The sequence below is a fragment of the Sus scrofa genome, chromosome 12 (genome assembly GCF_000003025.6).
Source record: "Sus scrofa isolate TJ Tabasco breed Duroc chromosome 12, Sscrofa11.1, whole genome shotgun sequence".
Classification (NCBI taxonomy): domain Eukaryota; kingdom Metazoa; phylum Chordata; class Mammalia; order Artiodactyla; family Suidae; genus Sus; species Sus scrofa.
The window spans coordinates 7,828,043-7,841,411 of NC_010454.4; the positions used below are offsets into that span (position 1 = coordinate 7,828,043).

Here is a 13,369-nt window from a genome sequence, read left to right on the forward strand (position 1 = left end):
TGCCTGGTGGCGACAAGCGGTCCCAGGGGCTGGGAGGGAGGGACAGTCCTAGGGGCTTCTAGTTCCCACACGTTCCGAGGATCTCATTCTGCAGCTGGCTGGCCTGCTGGAGAGCTAATGAGGTGAAGAAAATTCAGGGGAAATGATTGATTAAAACAAGTTGTGAACACTTTCAAGGGAACTTGGCTTTCCAAAGCATCCAGGTGACTTTGGATATAAGCACGTAGGAGAGACGTGTGCATCGAATTAGGAGCATCTAGATTGGGTTTCACTACTGACCTTAAGTCTTGTTGTTTAAGCTCAGGGAGCCTTGCTTCCTGTATTCACCTTATTGAAATGTGTTTAAATTATAAAAGGAACAGAACATCGTAGAAAGGGGAAAAAAACTCTACACTCTCATCACCCAGCTCCTTTAATTTGTGTGCATTTTCTAGTCTTCTGTTCCTTGCATATTTTTGGCCACTGTCCTAAGCGAATGGCATATCTTTTTGCATGTTGCTTCTTTTGCAAAGCACAGTATCATATGTTATCTCCAATGCTGCTACAGTGTTCATCATTTTGACTAACTGCATAAAAGGCCACTGCATTTATATGCACTAATTTATTGAACTATCCTTCTTTTATTGAGCATTAGAGTGATCAATATCTTTTTCCCCCTATATTTTAAATCAAGTTTATTAAGCAAATTCCCGGGAAATCACACTGATGGCCACCCGTGCATTAGTGAGAACAGAGGATTCGGGGCGATTTGTAGGGCTCCATCATTCCATTTAATTAGACAAATGACTTTTTGAGTGCCTTTTATGTGTAAGGCTTTCTGTCTGTATTATTATCTGTGCAGGTCCCAGCCGATGTTTCCTGAGTATGTGGCAAGACTCTAAAGAGTCACCAGTTATAACAGCTTTGGGGAAAAGGCCAGGGTGCCTCTGTGTGAAGGCTCAATTACACAGCATTTGTTTATACTTGCTTTTAAGGGGCCACACCTGTGGCATATGGAGGTTCCCAGGCTAGGGGCCCAACCGGAGCTCCAGCTGCCAGCCTACACCCTAGCCACAGCAACGAGGGATCCAAGCCGCATCTGCAACCTGCACCACAGCTCAGGGCAACACCGGATCCTTAACCCACGGAGCAAGGCCAGGGATTGAACCTGCATCATGGTGGATATTAGTCGGGTTCGTAACCCACTGAGCCACAATGGGAATTCCCTATTTTTATTTTTTAATTTTTTTCACTTTTTAAAATTTATTTTTATTGAAGTATCCTTGATTTGCAGTGATTCAGGTCAACGGCAAAGTGATTCAGTTTGAATACACATATATGCAATACACACACCTATAAATGAATCTGTATATATATGTATGTATGTATATATATATATTCTTTTTCAGACTCTTTTCCATTGTAGGTTATTACAAGATATTGAATATAATTCCCTGTGCTGTATAGGAGGTCTTTGTTGTTTATCTGTGTTATTAGTGTGTATCTGTTAATCCCAAACTCCTAGTTTCTCCTCCCTTTGGTAGCCATAAATTTGTTTTCTTATATAGTTTTTTAAAATCATAGTAGATGACTTAACCATGAAAATAACTATGGTGTCCATACCTCTTGCTTGCAGGATGTGTTAAGGGAGGGAAAAGAGGAGTTCCTGTCATGGCTCAGTGGTTAACAAATCTGACTAGGAACCATGTGGTTGTGGGTTCGATCCCTGCCCTTGCTCAGTGGGTTAAGGATCTGGTGTTGCCTTGAGCTGTGGTGTAGGTTGCAGACACGGCTCGGATCCCTCGTTGCTGTGGCTCTGGTGTAGGCTGGCAGCTACAGCTCTGATTCGACCCCTAGCCTGGGAACCTCCATATGCCGTGGGAGTGGCCCAAGAAATTGCAAAAGGCAAAAAAAAAAAAAAAAAAGAAGGGAAAAGAATTGTTGGTTGTTTGTTAGTGGGTCTGCCTGGAAAGGACTGGAATCATTTTGCTTTTCTGACCCCTTTCCCTGTGGTCTGCTTTACAGTACTTGTTTTCGTGGTTGAGCCAGAGAGCTCTGACTCTCGTCTGACAGCCTGGGATGATTAGGGACTCGCAAACACTTGAAACGTGGGAGAGGTGGGTTCCAGCTCCATGTCCAGGGTACCTGCTGCCATCTGCGAAGTGGGAGGCTGGGGCCAGGGCTCTGGGAGGTTCTTCCTGGCGCTGAGTATTATGGCGTGAACTACAGTGGCCTTTAGCCCTGGATTAGTTTGCTAGGGCCGCTGTAACCGAACACCCCGCACTTCAACAACAGAAGTTTATGCTCTCGTAGTTCTGGAGGTCAGAAGCCGCAGATCAGGTGTGGGCAGGGTTGACTCCTTCCGAGGGCCGTGGGGGAAGGATGTGGCCAGGCTCTGTCCTTGGCCTGCGGACAGCCGTCTTCTCCCTGCGTCTCTTCGTGGTGTCTTTCCTCTTTGTGTGTCTCCGGGTCCAAGTTTCCTTTTTCTAAGTACGCCAGTCACGTTGGGTTAGATAGAGCCCATCCCAGAACTTTCACCCCAAGTTGATGACCTCGTAAAGCGTCTGTCTACAAATGAGATCACATCTGAGGGACTGGGGTTAGGACTCTAACGTGTGAATTGGGGGCAGGGGTAGCGCACACAGTTCACCCATAAGAAGACCAAAAACGGAAATGCATTAGGAAAGCTTTGGTTAGATTGCGATAGTTCCCATTAGGACAATGAGGTGGCTTCCTTCCTTTCTTCTTTTTCTCTTTCCCTCTATCCCTGTTCCCTTCTTTCCTTCTCTCTTTCTCCCTTCCCCCTTTCTCCTTTTTTCCCTTTCTTTCTTTTTTAAAGCTAAGGATACAAAAGGACACCTCAAACACATTTGCATAAAGCCTTCATTCTGGATTCACAGCTGTGACCTGGCACTGTTTTCCTTTGGCAACGAAATCAGAGAACCTGAGCCTTCAACCTAGCAAGGGGACCTCCAAGCTCACCTGGGCCAACTCTGAACATTTTACAGGTTCAGAGAAGGAAAGGACCTGACCCAAGGTCGCCCAGTAACTCATTGGCAGAATCGGGGCTCGAGCTGCAGCAGAGCCCTGATGCCTTGGAGCAGGTCCGTGTGCTTCCTTGATGGTTTCTGTCACAGCTGCCACCCTGGAGAAGAAACTGTTGGGTCCTCCAGGCCAGGGGCCCATGTGGCCTCGGTGACAAACACCTCCCTTAATGCTCACGTGAGCGCTGTCATGCACAAGCCCTCGGACCCAAAGGAGGGCTTTTCTGAACCGGAAATCAGGCGTCGGAGAAGGCTCTTTGGCTAGCAGATATTTCACTGTTTTTATTTACCCTCCACAGAGGTTTTTGGGTAATCTTTCTAAATGAGGCGTTTGAAGGTGAATTCCATTTCCATGTATTTGTCATGGCACGGGGAGCAGGTGGGAGCAGGAGGGAGTTGAGCCAGCAGGCAGGGAGCTCCCGTTGTGGCTCAGCGGAACCAATCTGACTAGCATCCATGAGGACGCGGGTTCGATCCCTGGCCTTGTTCAGTGGGTTAAGGACCCAGTGTTGCCGTGAGCTGTGGTGTAAGTCGCAGACATGGCTTAGATCTGGTGTTGCTGTGGCTATGGTGTAGGCCGGCAGCTGTAGCTCCGATTAGACCTCTAACCTGGGAACCTCCATATGCTGCAGGTGCGGCCCTAAAAGACGGAAAAGTAAACAAACAAACAAACAAACAAACAACCAAAAAACCCAGCAGGCAGAAAGACTGGTGGGAAAATAGAGGATGCGTTAACTTAGGAAGTAGGTGGATAATTCAGGAAAATGGAGCAGCCCCTGGGACGTCAGGAGCCCCGGGCACTGTGCCTGTGCAGCCTTCCTCCTGATGGCACAGGGACGGGGGAGAGTCAGGTCCTTGAGGATGCTGCCCAGGGGAGTTCCTGGCGCTTGGGGGTTGCCCGGCTTCTCGTGGTAGAAGTGAGCCGGGTCGGAGTGTGTTTGTTTCTCAGGGCTGCCATCACAAAGTCCCACACACTGGGGGATTTAAAGCAACAGGAACTCTCCTCTCATGGTTCTGAAGGCCAGAAGTTTCAACCTTGGCAATCGAGAAGTCAGCAGGGCCATGAAAGCGCTTGAGGAAAAGCTGTCCTTCCTTCCTCCTTCCAGCTGCTGCCCGCTCCAGGCATTCCCTTGGCTTGTGGCCATATCCCTCCCCCTGCTTCTTCTTCACATGGCCTTCTCTGTGTTCCCATCCTGTCTTCTCCCCTTCTGTCTCTTTCTCTCTCTCTCTCCTTTTTTATTTTTTCCAGTCATGCTCATGGCATGCAGAAGTTCCCAGTCCAGGGATTGAACCTACACTACAGCAGCAACAACCCGGATCCTTAACCCACTGAGCCACTGGGGAACTCCATCCCCTTCTTTCTCTTTCTTTGTTGTTGTTTTCTTTTTTCTTTTTTTTTTTTACAGCCGCACCTGCAGCATATGGAAGTTCCTGGGCTAGGGGTTGAATCGGAGCTGCAGTTGCCAGCCTATGCCACAGCCACAGCAATGCCAGATCTGAGCCACATCTGTGACCTACACAGCAGCTTGCAGCAATGCCAGATCCTTAACCCAATGAGCCAGATCTGAGCCACATCTGTGACCTACACAGCAGCTTGCAGCAATGCCAGATCCTTAACCCAATGAGCCAGATCTGAGCCACATCTGTGACCTACACAGCAGCTTGCAGCAATGCCAGATCCTTAACCCACTGAGCGAGGCCAGAGATCAAATCTGTATCCTCACGGACACTACATCGGGTTCTTAACCCACTGAGCCTCAGTGGGAATTCCACCTTCTGTCTCTGATATGGTTAATCCAGCATGATCTCATCTTGAGTGCTTTAATTTAACTACACCTCCAAAGACCCTTTTCCCAAAAAAGGACCCATTCACAGGCACCAGGGATTAGCATCTGGATATCCCTTTTGGGGACCACCTCTCAATGCACTCCCTACGACTCCTCAGATGACCTCATATGGCAGCCACGTTTTTCCAGTCCTGAACTTGTTCCCACCCGGCTCATTCTGATGGGATCTGGAGCGCACTGGGTCTTTGCTTCACTCTTTGACTGTAGAGGCTGAGGGACCACCTTCCCATCTGCGTTCGAGGTGCCAGACCTACATGGTTGCACAGGACCCCCTGTTCAGAAAAGCGCTGTGCCTGGTTAATGCTCTGCTGTTGCTGTCTCTGAACTTGTGTTTTATTAGCAAAGTCTGATGGCACCGTTAAGTCTACAGGGAGCAGACCTGGCTTGCTGATCCCCTTCCCTGGGGGTGGAGGTGACGGGGTCTGGGGAGGCCACCATCCTTTCTGGGAAGGGTCACCCAGCCCTACCTTGTCGCCCCATCATCTGCAGTCCACAAACTACAGCAAACCCACATGGAGTGAGTTTTGTTTCTGCTCCTACTCAGAGAGCAGAATAAAGCTTCTTTGAATCCTCGTTCCCTCCTCATGCCCTGGCACCATTTGGGGTGTTTGTAGCCCCCTGAACACTGCCTGCCTCTTGAGAGCTCACCCCACATTGCACTAAGCATATGCAAATGCCCCCGCATTCCACATTAAGTGCTTCTCTCTCCCATAAAATAATCAGAAAGATTTTTATAGCCTTTGCTTTGAAATTACTTGGCTCTAAGCGTATACAATTTATGACGGGCTGTGATTTCTTGGCCATTATGGTGCCTACTCAGGAATTCTCTTGAAGTGGGAAATGCTAAGCCTCAGATTGTTTTTTGAGAGTAATTAAAATTTTATGAATACCAAAGTCAACAATTAGCAAGATTTTATAGACATTTCATTAAACACTTATTAATTTGAATTTCTACAGGTTTTTTTTGGGAACCCAAAGCCAATATGTTTTTCCAATTCTTTTCTGTCTTTTTAAAAAATTTTATTTTATTTTTATTTTTAATGGTCAAATCCCTGGGATATGGAAGTTCCCAGGCTAGGGGTTGAATAGGACCTAGAGCTGCCGCCTACACTACAGCCATAGCAATGTGGGATCCAAGCTGTGTCTTTGACCTACACCACAGCTCACGGCAATGCCGGATCCTTAACCCACTGAGGGAGGCCAGGGATTGAACCTGTACCCTCACAGATACTAGTCAGGTTCAGTACAGCTGAGCCACAATGGAACCCCCATGCTTTTCCAATTTTTAACCATTGCTTAGGCCCCTGGAAAAGTGGGAGAACCTAGATACTGTCCCTGGTTGCTTTTTTTTTCTTTCTTTCTTTTCTTTCTTTTTTTTTTTTCCTTTTGCTTTTTATAGTTGTACCTGCAGCATATGGAAGTTCCCAGGCTAGGGGTCGAATTGGAGCTGCAGCCACAGCCACAGCAACATAGGATCTGAGCTTCATCTGCAGCCTATGCCAAAGCTTGTGGCAATGCTGGATCCATAACCCTCTGAGCGAGTCCAGAGATCGAACCTGCATCCTCACGGACACTATGTTGGGTTCTTAACCCGCTCAGCTACAATGGGAACTCCATCCACTGGTTTCTGGCTGCTGAGATGCCCCCTGCTTATTTTCTTGCCTAATCTCTCTTTTCCAGTGGGAATTGGAATTTCTCTTCCCCAGATCGAAGGCACCCTCTGTGGGGGTCCAGTCCCTGTTTCCGGTCTCCTGGGTCTGTGTGCTGCTGCAGGCTTGGATGACCTTGACTTCTACTTGTGGCCTTGCCTACCCTTTCCCTCCATCCTCAGTGTCTTCAGTCTGGCTTTTGCTGTCTCCGTGACAGAGTTGGTTTCATGGTGCCAGACCTACATGGTTGCACAGGATCCCCTGTTCAGAAAAGCGCTGCGCCTGGGTTAATGCTCTGCTGTTGCTGTCTTGAGCGTCCTCATCATTTTATCTCTGAACTTGTGTTTTATTAGCAAAGTCTGATGGGACCGTTAAGTCTACAGGGAGCAGAGGAGAGATGCAGAGGAAAGGAAAATCTTTGTATTTTAATACCTTTCATAGCCTTTTCCCTCTACGTTTTGATCAAGGAGCCTCCCATTTTCATTTTGCACCAGGCCCCCCAAAATTATGTAGTTGGGCCTGCCTAGTATACTGAGGGCAGGGGTCCTGGTGGTTCATGGCTCCAGTGGAGAGAAATGTTGGTAAAATTAGATGCTTCCAGGCAAAAGGAAATGTATTCATTTCCTCGGGTTGCTGTACTGAGTTATCCCGGACTCAGTGTCTTCAAACAACATAAACCTCTTATCTTACATTGTGGGTATAGACATGCGGGCATCAGGGTGCTTGCAAGGCTGCGTGTTCCTTCTGGAAGTTCTGGGGGAGAGTCCCTGTTCTTGCCTTTTCCAGGTTCTAGAGGCCGCCTGCATTCCTTGGCTTGTGGCTGCATTGCTACGACCTCTGCTTTCCTCATCCCATCTCCTCTCTCACTCTGACTTGCTGCTCCCTCTTCTCTCTTATAAGGAAGGGCCTTTGTGACTGCAGGGTGGCACCCAGGCAAGCCAGGAACATCGCCTCATCTCAGGATCCGCAATCACAGAGTGAGGGAGGGAGGCAGGGGGTCCAGAGGTGAGCAAACCCAGGTCTTGCAGGGCTTCCGAGGTGAAAGGACGGAGCTAGAGCTTTACTCCAAGGGCAGTGAGGGGTTCTCAGAGGATCTGCAGTAATAGCCTGATGGATTGGACTTCCGTCTTTGAGAAGTCCCTCAGGCTGCTGTTTGGAGGAATCATGGTGATTAAGTGGTCAGGGCAGGATGACGAGCTGTTATTCTGGGCAAAGTAGAGAATCCTGGATCGATGGGTGGAGCATACTTTAAAAATCCCCTAGAAGAACAACAAAACCCCGCTGACATTTCCAAGGCCCATCTATGAGCTGTCAATTACTCTCGCTTCCGCAATTCCTCCAGCGTATCAGCACCAGTTCCAGCCGGGTTTATCTTCCCCACTTTGTAGAGGGAAGGAACGGTGCCCCAGGCTCAGAGGCTTATCTCCGACCTCGTGATGCGTCAGTGGTCAGAATTCAGGAAAGGGGGAAAAAAAAATGAACGGCAAGAAAGGCGAGGCGAGGCCAAGCCACCCGTGTTCAGCTGATCTCCGTGTGCCAGAGTCCAGAACAGAGGCTCAGAAATAGACACTGGGGATAAATGAATGAATGAGTAAATGAAGGGGGAGAGAGGGTCGAGGTAGGGCTTGTTCAGGCCACCGTGATGGGTGTCGGGCTGGGTGTTCGGTGCTTCCTTCCAGTTAGAGTTATGGGGAGAGAACATAGGGTTAACAGTCCCAGACTTGGGGTGGGGAGCCTGAAGCTGAGAGGGATTGGGGGATTTGACCAAGGAAACTCTTGGGCCAAGCTGAGATTCCTCCCGGACTGTCAGATGCCAAAGCCTGCATTCCATTGCTGCAGGACCTGCTCAGGGGAACGGGACTGCAGGGAGGGAAGGAGGCAGAAAGAAGAAGAGAGAGAGAGATGGGAGGAAGGAGGAGGAGGGGAGAAGGAGGAAGGGGAGGAAAGGAGGAGGGGGAGGGAGAGGGGAGAAGAGGGAGGAGAAGGGGATGGGGGGGGGAGGGCTGGAGAGAGAGAATAAGAGAAGCGCTAACGAGGAGAGCCAGGGCTCATTGGGCTGGACCACTTGTGGCCGTCTCGTGTCTCTTCTCCATCTCCCCCAACCTTTTCTGGGAAGCTGTCACCCTTTTGCTCCCACCCCCACCCACCCCCGCCCCGCCCCCATGGGACATGCTCCTGCAGGAGGTGCTGGCAGGTTCTTTAACCAAATCAAGCTGCAGTGATCCTTCTGGAAGGGCCACCATCCCGCTGCCCTGAGGATGCCTCTCTGATTGTCCAAATAGTATCATGGCCTTTGGGAGGCCCTTGCTGCCTGCACAGCACCTGCCGCCCTCTAATTAGCCCCTGCTCTGGCCTCTCTTACGCAGTCCCCCTCTCCTCTCCTCCCCCTGCTTATGGAGGCTGCAGGGCACGTGTGCTGTGGAGGGAGAGGCTGGGGATGGGCTGCAGATGGGCCGGAGGTGAGAGCTAGGGTATTGAGCTTTAAGGAGACATTTTCTTCGGGTCAACATGCGGACACTTCTTACCATCAGTGAGTGTAAGAAAAAGAGGCAATTTGTATGTTTCACGGGGGTGATGGTGGTGGTGGTGGGGAGTGTGTATGTGTGTGTGTATGAGGGGTTCACTAGAAAGATGAGACATGGCAGGATTTGCCCCTTGGGGGTGGCACAGGCGGTTAAAAGGAAGAGAGACGTTTTCCTGATGAGGGTGTCAGGTCCCGTCCTGCGAGCCCTGACTCCACTGAGTAGCACCCTGTCTCTGGAGTTAGCTGGGCTTGGTGCCCAGTCACCCCCCTGTCAACCTGGGCTCCCCACAGAGCTTTCCTGAGCTCCTGTTTTCCTATCTGTAAAAGGGGGTGTCTTGGTCCCTTTCATGCTGCTGTCGCAAAATGCCACAGATTGGGTAAGCTTATCCATAGCAGAATGTATTGCTCACAGTGCTGGAAGCTAGCCATCCGAGATGGGGGTGCTGGGGTCGTTGGGTGGGGGCCCTTTTCTGGGTTACAGACTCCTCGCTGTACCTTCTTGTGGCACATGGGGCGAGGGAGCTCTCTGGAGCCTCTTTTATAAGGACAACGATCCCATTCCTGAGGGCTCCGACGGGGGGTTCAAAGCCCTAACCCCCAGTGCTAGGAGGGAGAGCTTTTAGGAGGTAATTAAGGTTAAATGAAACCCTAAGGGTGGGGTTCTCACTGGATAGGATTGGAAGCCTCATAAGAAGAGGAAGAGAGGGAGATCGCTCCTTCCTCCTGTGTAGACACCAAGAAAAGGCCATGTGAGGAAGCGACCGTGGAAAGGCAGTCGTGTCTGCACACCTTGATCTTGGGCTAATCTTGGACTTGCAGCCTCCAGAACTGTGAGGAATAGATCTCCATTGTTGAAGTCACCTCATATCTGGATTTTCTTTTTTAAAAATTCTTAAAAAATTTTAATTATAGTTGATTTACAGTGTTCTGTCATTTTCTGCTCTATAGCAAAGTGACCCAGTTATACACATATATCCATTCTTTTTCTCCCATTATCCTCCATCATGTTCCATCACGAGTGATTAGACATAGTTCCCTATGCTGTGCAGCAGGATCTCACTGCTTATCCACTCCAGTTGCTGTAGTTTGCATCTACATAACCCCAAACTCCCCGTCTATCCCACTCCCTTCCCCTCCCCCTTGGCAACCACAAGTCTGTTCTCCATGTCCATGAGTTTGTTTCTTTTCTATAGATCGGTTCATTCGTGCCATATGGTAGATTCCAGATATAAGTGATATCATATGGTATTTGCCTTTCTCTTTCTGACTTACTTCACTTAGTATGAGAGTCTCTCGTTCCATCCATGTTGCTGCAAAGGGCATTATTTTGTTCTTTTTGATGGCTGAGTAGTATTCCATTGTGTATATGTACCACATCTTAAGCCATTCACCTCTCGATGGACATTTAGGTTGTTTCCATGTCTTGGCTATTGTGAATAGTGCTGCAATGAACATGGGGTGTGCATATCTTTTTCGATGAAAGTTTTGTCTAGATATATGCCCAAGAGTGGGATTGCTGGGTCACATGGTAGTTCTAGATTTAGTTTCTGAGGTATTTTCTTATGGCAGCCTGAGCTAAGGTAGCTGGTGTGGCTCCCTCCCCAGTCTGAGAATCTTCTGAGGGCAGAGATCACGGTGGGGTCCCCATGCCATCTTCCCTTTCTGATGCAGTGCATGGATACGATGCGATCATTGATGGCCACTTCTGTGGCTGCGCTGATTGCATCCTCTGGTCTGTGGCCACTGTGGTTATGGGCAGTGTTGCAAGTTACCCCCTGGTCGGGTCTTCAGATAAAATACAGGACACTCGGTTAAATCTGAATACGCAACAGATATGGAATACATTTTTAACATTAAGGATGTCCCCAATACTGCCTAGGTTCCATTACGCTAAAAAAGTATTTGTTGTTGCTCTAAAATTCAAATTTAGCCGGGGAGCCTGTCTTTATTTTGGGCTAAGTCTAGCCTTCCTATCCTATGGTCTCTTTCTAGAAGGCCTGGAGAGCAAACCTCTTGACCTAAAACAGTGGTTCTCCTAGAGGGGCCCAGGACCAGAGCATCAGCAGCTTCAAGTTCAGAAAGGAAGCCCTGGGACCCTACCCAGACTTCCAGCACCAGAGCCTCTAAGAGTGCTGGCCCCCTGTATTGTAGTTTCCCTTGGATGCTATAGTCTGAGGGCCATTGACCTAGAGATGGATGCAGAAGGTGGGAGATTGCATTTCTCACACTCTCCAAAGGCGTGCCGCTTTATTGCTCACTCCCGGCACTAGACTCTGCTGCCAAAGTGTAGTAACATGAACAAGATCAGGGACACGACAAGGTATTCTTTCTTTGGGTTTCTGCGGCTTCGTCGAAGATTGCGATTGCAGAAGGTGATCCATGCCCAGTGTTTTCTGCTCAGGCTGGTTGTCGGGGGGCGGGGCGGGATCTGTTCCACCCGCCCTGCTCTGTTCCCGAGCCTGCGCGGGGCTGTGAACCAGAGAATTTATTCTCCAGGCTGGATCCGCCAGTCGCGGCGGGGCGGGGCGGGGCCTGGTGGCCGCCGGGCCACGTGTGCGGGAGGGAAGCAGGAAGTGACTCTGGGAGTGGAGCCGGCGAGCCAGCTGCTGCGGGGGCTGATGGAAGTGGAGTGGGGGCTTGAGAGGGCACCCTAGTGAGTCGCCTTTTCTCTCCTTCGGCGCCTTCGGTGGGGCTGGAGGCCCGGGGTCTGGGGCCGCCAGGACCAGAGCGTGGGACTCGGAAGGGCTGCCACATGGAGTTTGGAAGGGGGTGCCCTCGGGAGAGGAGGGGGTCTGAGGAGAAGCGGGCGGCCTTGGCAGGTGGCAGAGGAAGGGGAAGGGTGCCCGGAGCGCCCCCTGTCACCCTCCAGGACCAGCTGGGGGGAGTTGTCCTGCCTTCCTTTGTCAGTGGTTCCCCAAGATCCTCTTCATTCAGAGCTACACGGTGGGTGGCGTGTGGGCGACCCCCGGGGTCCAGGGAGTACAGGGAGTCGACCTGGCCACAAGTCCAGCTGCTCCGAGTCCCCTCCCTCCCCCTGGCTCTGGCGGGGGGCAGGGGGTGGGGGAGGTGCCCCCCCCCCCCGCAGGACCTCTTGAACTTGGCTGGGAATCTGGTTAAGGTGTAGCAGGCCGGAGATGGTGCATTTCTAACCAGTCCCTGGGTCAGCCGGTCCTGGGACCACACTTGGAATAGTAACCAGGTATCAGAGAAACTTTTCCACTGTCCTATCAGCCCAAACCTGAATCATTTTGTCCCATTCCCCTTGTGGGGTCGGGGCCTGTATGTAGGTTTCATGAAGTGTCATTTCCACCTCTGCAACTTTTTCACCAGCATCTGGAAGCTGACCTTGAAAGCAGGGCAACAGGTTTAAAAGGGAGAGGAAAGGAAGAAATCCTCCCGTGCTGCTCTGTGTGGGGTGGTGTTGCGATATCCTTAAAGTTGGGGCGGGGAGAAGAATAATGTCCCTCTTGCAAACCAGCTTAGATTTATGTATTCAAGTCAGCTCCCCAGAAACTCTGAGCCCCATTGCAGAGGGGGCTTTGGAGGTGCCCTGGCTGATGCTCCCTGTTCCCAAGGTGCCTGGGAGAAAACTACCTGTTGGAGAAAACTTGTTTTCTTGGGTCTCTGGCAGCAGCCCTGCTAATCCCTCACAGGGGAGGAGAACTCCCTTTCGAAGCTCTTGATCTTAGAGAAGTTGTTGCAGTTTGAGACCAGTGCTTTCCACCACGAACTTGATAAAATGCTGGTTCTGATTCAGCGCATGGCGGGGGGGGGGCAGCGGGGTGAGAGTCTGCATTTCTAACTTAGCTCCTAAGAGGGCCCAGCCCTGCAGGAGTGAGGGGTTACATCAGAACATGGAAGAAGTTTCTTCAAGGGACAGTGGGTGGGCTTGCCTCACCAAGGATGACTCTGCTGGTGTTGGGAATCGAACGATGCCGAGGCTTTGGTTTTCCCTCTGGGTCCGTTCTTACATGTGGGGGTGTAAAAAGAATTTAGGAGGAGTGTTTTCCCCTCCCACCAGCCCCCTGGAACACCCACGAGCTCCCTTGTTGGCCAGCCCACAAAACCCACTTTGACTTTGGCCCGTTGGTGAATGCAAACGGGTTCCTCTTTTTTGTAGCTATTAAAAGGCGCAGTCAACCCTGGAAAACAAAGTTGGTTTTTTTGTTGTTGTTGTTATGACCTAAGAGGATGGTCGCTACGTGCCTCGCTTGGAAAATGCTGTTTGAAATTTTATCCACAAGCAGCTAGAGATGGACGATTGGTGTCATGATCTAGATGTCTTGGTTTAAAAACAAACAAGACCCAGTCTTTTCGGATCCCTTA

At 50.2% G+C, this 13,369-nt stretch overlaps 1 protein-coding gene across 6 annotated transcripts in view; it reads left to right on the forward strand.

The window, feature by feature from the left end:
• Positions 1-13,369, forward strand: part of SLC39A11 (solute carrier family 39 member 11) — a 444,518-nt gene that overhangs the window by 68,311 nt on the left and 362,838 nt on the right. For 4 of the 6 annotated variants that reach the window (XM_021066701.1, XM_021066704.1, XM_021066707.1 and 1 more), the window contains exon 1: positions 11,584-11,696. The exons of 1 other annotated variant lie outside the window; for it this stretch is intronic. The gene's annotated coding sequence lies outside the window, so the exon portion shown is untranslated. Of the gene's footprint in view, positions 1-11,578; positions 11,697-13,369 lie in introns of those variants that run through there. One more of the 6 variants, XM_021066703.1, reaches the window with a different exon arrangement.